General features: G+C 47.9%; 1 protein-coding gene across 1 annotated transcript in view; it reads left to right on the plus strand.

Annotated features, from left to right (window-relative positions):
- MLX (MAX dimerization protein MLX) overlaps positions 1-12584 on the plus strand; it is a 132667-nt gene that overhangs the window by 79192 nt on the left and 40891 nt on the right. The window lies entirely within an intron of this gene.

Consider the following 12584-nt stretch of genomic DNA (forward strand, 5'->3'; position numbering starts at 1 on the left):
CGGCAGCAGCGGCTCAGTATTGGGGTATCAGGGGCAGTAATAGGGACACATACGGCAGCAGCGGCTCAGTATTGGGGTATCAGGGGCAGTAATAGGGACACATACGGCAGCAGCGGCTCAGTATTGGGGTATCAGGGGCAGTAATAGGGTCACATACGGCAGCAGCGGCTCAGTATTGGGGTAGCAGGGGCAGTAATAGGGACATACGGCAGCAGCTCAGTATTAGGGTAGCAGGTGCAGTAATAGGGACAAATACGGCAGCAGCGGCTCAGTATTGGGGTAGCAGGGGCAGTAATAGGGACACATAAGGCAGCAGCGGCTCAGTATTGGGGTATCAGGGGCAGTAATAGGGACACATACGGCAGCAGCGGCTCAGTATTGGGGTATCAGGGGCAGTAATAGGGACACATAAGGCAGCAGCGGCTCAGTATTGGGGTATCAGGGGCAGTGATAGGGACACATACAGCAGCAGCGGCTCAGTATTGGGGTATCAGGGGCAGTAATAGGGTCACATACGGCAGCAGCGGCTCAGTATTGGGGTAGCAGGGGCAGTAATAGGGACATACGGCAGCAGCTCAGTATTGGGGTAGCAGGTGCAGTAATAAGGACACATACGGCAGCAGCGGCTCAGTATTGGGGTAGCAGGGGCAGTAATAGGGACACATACGGCAGCAGCGGCTCAGTATCGGGGTATCAGGTGCAGTAATAGGGACACATACGGCAGCAGCAGCTCAGTATTGGGGTATCAGGTGGAGTAATAGGGACACATATGGCAGCAGCGGCTCAGTATTGGGGTATCAGCAGGATGAGGCGTTTGTGCAGGTTGGGAATAGATGGTGATGGGGCTGGAATATGAGAAGTGAAACGTGTCTTTGTTGTATTCTCTGCAGACGAGTTGTAGCTGGAAGAAGTTGTCATGTCGGTCTGGGCCAGATGGAAAAGACGGGAAAAATGACCGATTCCATCAGAAAGGACGTCAGCGGTAAGACATTATCTGTAACTGTGCAGTGATTTGTTATATGTTCTGTAGGGCTGGTATCTACCACTGACCATATGGCGGTAATATCCATATTGGTCTTTATATAGAGATTATCTTCAGTAACAGTGCGGTCATCTGCTGAGGTTCTCCTCCACTATTAGGGCGCGACACCGAGTTGTAATCAAGGTTACCTGGTTAGCGTATAGTACAATGCCAAAGATTTCACTTCTTACATTACATGACTGATACCAATAGCTCAGAAACCGGACAGTATAGTCCTACATACAGTATTATGGGCACCACATAGTGCTCCATACAGACTAATGAGCCCCATATATTGTGCAATACAGAATAATGTACCCCATATATTGCTCCATACAGAATAATGAGCCTCATATATTGCTCCATACAGTATAATGGGCCCCATACATGAAGCTCCAGTGTATAATGGGTCACATATATGATGCTCTATGGTATAATGGGCCCCATATATGATGCTCCAGTGTATAATGGGCCCATATAATGAAGTGTCAGTCTAAAGGTGCATTTACAATGCTCAATTATTTGGAACGCAAATTTCTTCAAAACTCGCGCAGTGTAAACTGGCTGCTCATCGTAGAAACCTCTCATTCGTAGGATGAGGCAATAACTTGTTGATTAGTGAGGGTCCAACCACCGGGACCAGCACCAATCAGAAGAACCAGGAACTTTTATTCCTGTTAGGGTGAAGTCATCTTCTGGTTTGCACAGAAGATTATCCTTCTCGGCAGTGCATCATCCTGTGTAAACAGGACCTGTGCTGCTGAGAATAATAACAGCCAGTGTGCACTGTATGATCTTTCACTGTTCAGAATGTATTTGAAGCATGGTCTGCCTGTGTAAACACGCAATTAAAGAGAGTATAAAGGTACCTTCACACGAAACGACATTATAACGATATCGCTAGCAATCCGTGACGTTGCAGCGTCCTCGCTAGCGATATCGTTTCATTTGACACGCAGCAGCGATCAGGATCCTGCTGTGATGTCGCTGGTCGCTGAATAAAGTCCAGAACTTTATTTGGTCGTCCGATCGCCGTGTATCGTTGTGTTTGACACCAAAAGCAACGATACCAGCGATGTTTTACACTGGTAACCAGGGTAAACATCGGGTTACTAAGCGCAGGGCCGCGCTTAGTTACCCGATGTTTACCCTGGTTACTAGCGTAAAATGTAAAAAAAACAAACAGCACATACTCACATTGCGTCCCCTGCAGTCTGCTTCCTCCTCTGACTCAGCGCCGCAAAGTGAAAGTGAAAGCAGCACAGCGGTGACGTCACCGCTCTGCTCTCACTGTACGGCGCTCAGTCAGTCAGGAAGTGGACGCAGGGGGACGTGAATGTAAGTATGTGCTGTTTGTTTTTTTTAGATTTTACGCTGGTAACCAGGGTAAACATCGGGTTACTAAGCGCGGCCCTGCGCTTAGTTACCCGATGTTTACCCTGGTTACCAGGGGACCTCGGCATAGTTGATCGCTGGAGAGCGGTCTGTGTGACAGCTCTCCAGCGACCAAACAGCGACGCTGCAGCGATCGACATCGTTGTCGCTATCGCTGCAGCGTCGCTTCGTGTGAAGGTACCTTAAGTCATCAGATTCCTGTTGCTCAGACTACAGGGGTCTGGCGGCATGTTTGCAAAGATATAGAGGTCATTGACTTGTCTTTTCCTTAGCAAGAGACCCAGGGCTGACACTAGGAATTTCAGGACCACATACTGACAACATTTTCGGGCCCCTTGGAGACTCCGCCCAGGGCTCCAACCCAGCTCTGCCTCCACCCGTTGATCCTTCCACAGTCCCACTGCCCATTCTTGGAAAAACTCCTCTTCTGCACCACATCCTCACCAATCACACATTAACAGTTTCCATTAAACACCGTATCCCATACACAGCCAGTAGCTTTTGTTTTGGCCCCCAAATTTTTTAAACCATCACTACGACAAGGTAGACTCTTTTGGCGCACCCTGCTCTACTCGAACCAATTAAATTTTTCATAACATGTCCAATACTCTATTTAGGTATATTTTTATTTATTTTATTTAAGGGAATTAGTCACATACATTTTTTTTTTAAATGACCATTAATACCACATACAAGGGACAAATACCCCCACACCATGACCAGACCACATATTACCACCACATAGTCACCAAATAATACCACATACAAGGAACAAATACCGCCACACCATGATCAACCACTTATTACCACCACATAGTGACCAAATACTACAATATTGATCATTAATTAAAAACAAGCAAACACATTACTAAGTGTCATAATACACAGGAGCTCTGCATTTACTGACAGTGCACAGGTAATACAGTGATCACCAGTGACATTATACACAGGAGCTCTGTATATAGTGTCAGTGTACAGATAATAGAGTGATCACCATTGACATTGTACACAGGAGCTCTGTATATAGTATATAGTGTACAGATAATACAGTAATCACCAGTGACATTATACACAGGAGCTTAGGGTAAAGTGTATAGTGTAGAGGTAATACAGTGATCACCAGTGACATAATACACAGGAGCTCTGTATATAGGGTATATGCAGCGAACCAGAGTCCTGGTCGTTGCAGTAATGTCATTCTTCCACCAGGGGGAGTGATATTACGCCTGATGGCAATAAAGGAGATCTTCCTACCAGGTATCACAAACCATACACCACACTTCACACTCCAGACCACCAGGGGGAGCCTTGCTCCTATCTACTAGGGCACTCCTCACAGAAGGGTAAAACTGGTGGGCTGGATAGAAAGTTAGAGAGAAGCTGACTGGGCTTTGCCCAGGCAACACCTGTCAGGCAGACAGGGGGAAAGGAGGAACATCAGAGCTGCAGACAGAGGGTCCCGGACAGGGGTGGGATCCTGTCAGAGGCCTAGCGAGACAGAAAGACACGGAGCTGTGCCTGCCCCACGTGCGGCAGCATCCTAAGAAAGGACACAAAGAGAATTGTGTTGTAGCGGGTGAGAAACTAAGTCATACCACAAGGAGAAAACACCAGAAGGAGTTCTGCCCTGAAATAGGCTGCCTCCTTCTGAGGCGTGTAGCCGGTGGCCGGAACACCGAGGGAGCAACCGTCTTCAAGCCTTGCTCCAGAGACCGGCAGGACAGTCAATTCCAAGTTGGCTGCCCGACCTTAATACCTACGAGACACGGTGGCAACTTGTAGGGGCCGGGGCGTCTCTAGGGTCCCTGTAAAAAGCCTCAGGCCATCAGTCATACGGGTTTGTCCTATCCATACCATCTGGGGGACAGAGAGGAAGACATAACATCTATAACATCTACAACAGTTGTGAGGACCTTACCAAGAAGCTCAGCAGGGAGGTACTACAACACACAGGCGCTAGAGGAAGGCTACTGATTTCCACCTGGATAAGGGGACTCTGGATTTGCCTTCAGACCGGCCGGACTCTGCCTACCCTGTGGTCTGTACCCTGGACTGTGGATGCTGAAGCCTTCAGTAAAGGTAAAGAGACTGCAACCTTGTGTCCTCGTTATTCACTGCGCCTTACATCATCCACCATCTACACCTCTGGGAAGCCCTGGGGATACACTTCACCTGTGGGAAGGTATACCATCTAGCTGCCATCACATCACCCCAGCGGACCCCTAAGCAGCGTCGGTCATCCTGATCGAATACCACAGGTGGCGTCACAAACATTATCCCTTTAAAGACCTTTCCCTTTTAATATGGACGTCCCTAGGGCCACGGACCGGGTCAGCCACCGTGACATCCCCCTTGAGAACCGAAGGGCACGGCTCTGAGTACCCCGCTGCCCTACTGGGGGCGCTCCATATAGATAATACAGTGATCACCGGTGACATTATACACAAGAGCTCTGTATATAGTGTCAGTGTACAAGTAATACAGTGATCACCAGTGACATTCTACAAAGAAGCTCTGTACATAGTATACAGTGTCAGTGTACAGGTAACACACTGACTCACCAGTGATGTCTCTAGTTGAAGTCCTTCATCTTTACTTTTCTTTTTCATCCAGTGCAGACCGCCATCACTTCTTCCAGCCAGGACTCGTCTCTGCATAAAATAACAGTTATCTAGAGCCCCGCTTCCAGAGCACAATCCTCACCTTTTTTTCTATACCACACAGCTGAATACAGTTGTGCATCCACAGTGAATAAAAAATGAGTTATTATGCAACCCCCCCTTTCCAAGTATAAATTATAATCCACCACTGTACCCTCACCAACTATAAATAGCTACTTTCTCCACCTAATAACTATATAAATTAAAGCGAACCTGTCACCCCAAAATCGATGGTGAGGTAAGCTCACCGGCATCAGGGGCTTATCTACAGCATTCTGTAATGCTGTAGATAAGCTGCCGATGTTACCTGAAAGAGGAGAAAAAGACGTTAGATTATACTCACCCAGGGGGGTCCCGCTCCAATGGGCGTCTCAGGTCCGGTACAGCGCCTCACATCTTCATTCCATGATGTCCTCTTCTGGTCTCCGCATCGCAGCTTCGGCGCAGGCGTACTTTGTCTGCCCTGTTGAGGGCAGAGCAAAGAACTGCAGTGCGCAGGCGCCGGTAAGGTCAGAGAGGCCGGGCGCCTGCGCACTACAGTACTTTGCTCTGCCCTCAACAGGGCAGACAAAGTACGCCTGTGCCGAAACCGTGGCGCGGAGACCAGAAGAGGATGTCATGGAATGAAGATAGGAGGCGCCGGAGCGGACCTGAGACACCCATTTGACCGGACCGCAGCGGGACCGCCCCTGGGTGAGTATATTATAACCTCTTTTTCTCCTCTTTCAGGTAACATCGGGCGCTTATCTACAGCATTACAGAATGCTGTAGATAAGCCCCTGATGACGGTGAGCTTACCTCACCATCGATTTTGGGGGTGACAGGTTCCCTTTAAGTAGCCCCTGTACACTTTCCCCAATTCAATACCAGTGACTGCATCCTCAATGGCCCCCCACTATGTATATTCATATTGCCCAATTAATTATGGCATGTTTTCTCTCTCTCCCACCCTTTAATTCATTATATTTAATTCTCTCCCACATTCAATACATCATTTACTCTTCCGCATCCTCAATTTATCATTATTTGCTGCCCCACCCCAATTCATCATTTGTTGTCTCCCACCCTCAATCATTTACTATCCCCAACCCCCAGTCTCAATACATCATCATTTACTCACTCCACCCTCAAAATTAATCATTATTTGCTCTCAACACCCCCACCTTCAATTCATCACCCACTCTTCCCACCCCCTACCTTCCATTTAACTTCATTTGCAGTCCTCCTCCCCTGCTCACTTCATCATTTGCAGTCCCCCTCCCCCGCTAAATTCATCATATGAAGCCATCTCCCTCACGTCATTTGCAGTCCCCCTCCCCACTTCATAATTTGCAGTCCACCCACCCCAACTTCATCATGTGCAGTCCCACTTCCCCACTCACTTTATTAATTTGCAGTCCCCCTACTCACTTCATTTGCAGTCCCCCTCCCCACAACTTCATCATATGCAGTCCCCCTCCCCCCACTGCATCATTTGCAGTCCCACTCCCCACACTTCATCCTTTGCAGTCCCCCTCCCCATGCTTCATCATTTGCAGTCCCCCTCCCCTACTCACTTCATCAATTGCAGCCCCCATCCTCCACTCACTTAATCATTCGCAGTCCCCCACCTCCAACTTCTTCATGTGCAGTCCCACTTCCCCACTCACTTCATCATTTGCAGTTCCCCTCCCCACAATTTCATGTGTAGTTTCCCGTACCCCCACTTCATCATGCGCAGTCCCCCTATCCACAACTTCATCATGTGTAGTCATAGTCACCCTCCCACAACTTCATCATGTGCAGTCCCCCTTCACCCCATTTCATCATGTGCAGTCCCCCTCCCCAAAACTTCATCATGTGCAGTCCCCCGTCTCCCCACAGCTTCATCATGTGCAGTTCCCCTTCCCCTGATTTCACCATGTGCAGTCCTCCTCCCCATAACTTTATCATGTGCAGTTCCCCTTACCCTCACTTCATCATGTGCAGGCCCCCTCCCCACAACTTCATCATGTGCAGTCCCCCTTCCTCCATTTCATAATGTGCAGTCCCCCTCCCCACAACTTCATCATCTGCAGTCCCCCTCCTCACAACTTCATCATGTGCAGTCCCACTCCCCACAACTTCATCATGTGCAGTCCCCCTCCTCACAACTTCATCATGTGCAGTCCCCCTCCCCACAACTTCATCATGTGTAGTCCCCCTTCACCCCATTTCATCATGTGCAGCCCCCTCCCCACAACTTCATCATGTGTAGTCCCCATTCACCCCATTTCATCATGTGCAGTCCCCCTCCCCACAACTTCATCATGTGTAGTCCCCCTTCACCCCATTTCATCATGTGCAGCCCCCCTCCCGTCACTTCTTCATGTGTAGTCCCCCTTCACCCCATTTCATCATACATAGAAAAAAGATGATACTTTGGTCCAAATTCTTCCAAAATATAACAGCTTTATTATTTAAAATTACAGACATAGGTGAAAAGGAAATAAATCAGAGAACCATAATCCTAGGGATTACTGTGCAAACAAGAGGAGGCTCGTTTCCCTGGGCATCCACATGTGATAATCCCTAACCTCTCCAATATATAGATATGAGTGAACCAAAGTATATGGAGGCAGGAATTTAGGAAAGGACACTGCTGAATCACAATAGGTACAATCCACCAAAATCATCCCTCAGAGACAATCAAATCTGAGGCACATATAGATACGTTAGTGTAAAAGATCAGCATAGTCACCTTATAGTAATCAGGATGTCCAGGGAGCGAACCTCCGCCCCCAACGCGCGTTTCGGAGAGACACCTTCGTCAGGGGGCATGCAGGTATGATGATAATGTGAGTTTAAAAAAGACTAAGCCCGGAAGTATACCGCATGCATGAACCGGAAGTTGTCATGCATCATCAAGACAACCACGGCGCCGGTTGGCGTCAGAACTCCCCAGCAGGAGGAAAGAAATCAGGGGGACCCCACGTGATCACAACCACCTGACTCGAGGTATGAGAGCCGGAGGGCACAGTGGCGCCAGGAGACGCATGAACAACTGAATGGCATTACAGGATAATACTAAATATTCACAAAACATAGAATTTGTCAATAAACTGTGATCCATAGATGTAACCAACCATGTTTATATACCGTATTTATATATTGTAACAGTGGATATTATTCAAATAAAGAATTACAACAATATATCAACTGGTGATAACATCTATAACAAGACACATATTAACAATAAATATTAAAGAACACCATACACCACAGTATTGGCCATTAATTATAGATTACTTATAAATAACACTCCTCCTATACCCTGGCTCTAAAATAGCATGGCATAACAAAAATAGATTGGCAAGAGTTAAATAGTACTATATGTAAATTCAAGGCAAGAGCCTTAGTGAAGAACTGACTAAGTATATAATCATGTCTCTACACTTAGACTGAATCAATGAAATATCGCCATGTAAGGCTATTGTGTCCAATAGGGACAAGACAGCCAACCTAACGAGTCAGTATATCACAATAGCTACAAAACCCCCCATTATTAACACAATAATGAAAATCTTAGTATCAAATGACAAACAAAAACACATATAATTTTACATCTAATTTTACATAACTATGAGGAATATAGTATTTCTTCTTATTCTGAAACCGTGACATTCTTCAAGTTCCCATAAGGAGTATAATTAGGAATCCTCCTAATAGGGTGCAATTAGTCCACATCATGAGGAGCCCTAAGGGCCAATATTGTCAGTTAAATTCTTCCTCTGTCATTGTCATCCATTAAAAAGTTCAAGATTTCTTCAATAATAGTATTGCATACATTCAATCCCTTATGGACGACATGTTTCGACACCACGTGTCTTACTCCACACACTACGGTTCCAAAGTTTCGGGACACCCAGACAATTTTGTGTTTTCCATGATAACTCATACTTTTATTAATCTAATGAGTTGCCAAATGAATTGAAAATCTAGTCCAGACATTGAAGGTTCGAAAAAAAGATTTTTATTTGAAATAATAATTTTCTCCTTCAAACTTTGCTTTCGTCAAAGAATGTTCCCTTTGCAGCATTTACATAATTGCAGACCTTTGGCATTCTGGCAGTTAATTTGCTGAGGTAATCTGGAGAAATTTCACCCCATGCTTCCAGAAGCCCCTCCCACAAGTTGGCTTGGCTTGATGGGCACTTTTTGTGGACCATACGGTCAAGCTGCTCCCACAACAGCTCAATGGGGTTGTGATCTGGTGACTACGCTGGCCACTCCATTACAGATAGAATACCAGCTGCCTGCTTCTTCTTTAAATAGTTCTTGCATAATTTGGAGGTGTGCTTTGGGTCATTGTCCTGTTGTAGGATGAAATTGGCTCCAATCAAGCGCTGTCCACAGGGTATGGCATGGCATTGCAAAATGGAGTGATCGCCTTCCTTATTCAAAATCCCTTTTACCTTGTACAATTCTCCCACTTTACCAGCACCAAAGCAACCCCAGACCATCACATTACCTCCACCATGCTTAACAGATGGCATCAGGCACTCTTCCAGCATTTTTTCAGTTGTTCTGCGTCTCACAAATGTTCTTCTGTGTGATCCAAACACCTCAAACTTGGATTCGTCTCTCCATAACACTTTTTCCAATCTTCCTCTGTCCAATGTATGTGTTCTTTTGCTCATATTAGGCTAGGTTCACATTGCGTTAATGGCAGTCCGCTGACGGAATCCGTTTCATAGCGGCACTAACGCGGCACTAACGCTATGTAACGGATCCGTTAGCGCACCCATTGACTGCCATTATGTAGCGCATCGCAACGCATGTCATAATCGGCTCTATCTGCGCTAGCGGGTGACGGACCCGAAACGCTGCAGACTGTGTCCGAGGGTCCGTCACAGAATGACGGAACATCGCTAACGCATACCGATTATGACATGCGTTAGCGATGCGCTACATAATGGCAGTCAATGGGTGCGCTAACGGATCCATTACATAGCGTTAGTGCCGCTATGAAACGGATTCCGTCAGCGGACTGCCATTAACGCAATGTGAACCTAGCCTTAATCTTTTCCTTTTGTTAGCCAGTCTCAGATATGGCTTTTTCTTTGCCACTCTGCCCTGAAGGCCAGCATCCCAGAGTCGCCTCTTTACTGTAGACGTTGACACTGGCATTTTGCGTGTACTATTTAATGCAGCTGCCAGTTGGGGACCTGCGAGGCGTCGATTTTGCAAACTACAGACTCTAATGTACTTGTCTTGTTGCTCAGTTGTGCAGCGGGGGCCTCCCACTTCTCTTTCTACTCTGGTTAGAGCCTGTTTGTGCTCTCCTCTGAAGGGAGTAGTACACACGGTTGTAGGAAATCTTCAGTTTCTTGGCAATTTCTCGCATGGAATAGCCTTCATTTCTAAGAACAAGAATAGACTGTCGAGTTTCACATGAAAGTTCTTTTATTCTGGCCATTTTGAGAGTTTAATGGAACCAACAAATGTAATGCTCCAGATTCTCAACTAGCTCAAAAGGAAGGTCAGGTTTTATAGCTTCTCTACTCAGCCAAACTGTTTTCAGCGGTGCTAATGCAGCGCCCCAGAGTTCTGGTCGTTGCAGTACTGTGGCTCTGCCACTAAGGGGAGCCATGGTACGTTCGATGGCACTGAAGGAGTTCCTCCAATCAGGTATCACAGACACCAATATGTTTCACAGCAGGGCCTCCGGGGGGAGCTAAGGGTGCTATTCATTAGGCCACTCCCCACCATAGTGGGTAAACTGGGGGTCAGGCAGGAAGTTAGAAGAGAACGCTGACGGGATTGAACAGAGCAACACCCTGTGGCAGAGGGTGTTGTGAAGGGAGAGACTGTAGGGTCTCTGCCAGGGGTGGGATCCTGGCAGAGGCTTGGCATTGAGAGAACGTAACGGGACCGTGCCTGCTCAGCTTAGTGGCGGTGCCCAAGAAAGGACTAGAAGCGAGGCAGATTGTGCTGAGTGAGAAACGAGATCAAGCAGAAGGAGAATACCAGCAGGGGTTTTGTTGAAAGAGGCAGCACCCTGCTGAGGCGCAATACCGGTGGCCGGAACGCCGAGGGAGTGGATTAGAATACAGCTTCAAGCCATACTCCAAACAGCGGCAGGACAGTCGGTCTCAGGCGGGCTGTCTACCACATATCACCTATGAAGTCTTGGGGGGCAATTGCGGGAGAGGGGCGTCTCTAGGGTCCCGGAAGAACTCCAGGCCTACCTGACAAACGGGTGCCATTCCAACCTGAATACAGGGAAGGGGTGGATTACAGAGGAACATCAAATCGAGTTGTGAGGGAACTTAAGAAACAGACACAACCGTTGTGGGGTCACTTTCCGTGAGCACAGCAGGGAAGGACTACAACACATAGCGCTAGAAGGAAGGCACAGATCTCCACCTGAGAGGAGGACTCTGGAGGTGCCATTGGACCGGCTGGACTTGCGTAGCCTGGTGAACCGTGTTCTGGACTGAGGACTCAGAGATCTCCAGTAAAGAGGTAAAGAGACTGCAACCTGGTGTTATTTACTGCGACCTGCACCCCCACAACTGCACCGCTACACCACCATTAGCACCACTTATTTCACCGGACGTCCCCCACTGACGGACAGGGCCACGGACCGGGTCTAGCCACCGTGACAACCCCAGGACTGAGACCTAGAGGCCCGGCTCCGGGTACCCCTCGGCCCTGCGGCGGTGTGGGGGCGCGCCGCACTAACATACTTGCACGAGGGTTTTCAAGGGTATTCTAATTATCTATTAGCCTTCTTACACAGTTAGCATCGTATATTATTTTGGGATTTAAAAAAATATATTTTTTGCTTAGTTCCTCTTTGGGACTTTGACTTTCACAGCTCAGATCACTGTTATAATGCATAGCAATGGAGGAGCATTGCTATGCTTTATAAGGGTACTTTCACACTAGCGTTTTTTGCAATACGTCGCAATGCGTCGTTTTGGCGAAAAAACGCATCCTACAAAAGTGCTTGCAGGATGCGTTTTTTCACCATTGACTAACATTAGCGACGCATTGCCACACGTTGCAACCGTCGTGCGACGGTTGCGCCGTGTTGTGGTGGACCGTCGGCTGCAAAAAACGTTCCATGTAACGTTTTTTTGCCGCAGACGGACCGCCATTTCCGACCGCGCATGCGCGGCCGGAGCTCCGCCCTCACTTCCCCGCAACTCCCCGCACCTCACAATGGGGCAGCGGATGCGTGGAAAAACAGCATCCGCTGCTCCTGTTGTGCGGCGCATTCACTGCTAGCGTCGGTACGTCGGCCCGACGCTCTGCGACGGGCCGAGTACGACGCTAGTGTGAAAGAAGCCTAACCTGTCTGTGCTGCAGACACAAGCTTGTTGAACCATGGACGCATGATCTAACTAGCTTGCTCGCCCTGGTGACCCGGATGTTATCACGACGACATCAGGTCACCACGGCAATAATCGGCCCCTCGTGATGATGTCACGGGGGCGCTGATCGGAGGGTAGAGGGAGCCCCCTCTCTCTCCCTGCCTTCTA

Source organism: Ranitomeya variabilis, chromosome 4, assembly GCF_051348905.1.
Source record: "Ranitomeya variabilis isolate aRanVar5 chromosome 4, aRanVar5.hap1, whole genome shotgun sequence".
In the NCBI taxonomy this organism is placed as follows: domain Eukaryota; kingdom Metazoa; phylum Chordata; class Amphibia; order Anura; family Dendrobatidae; genus Ranitomeya; species Ranitomeya variabilis.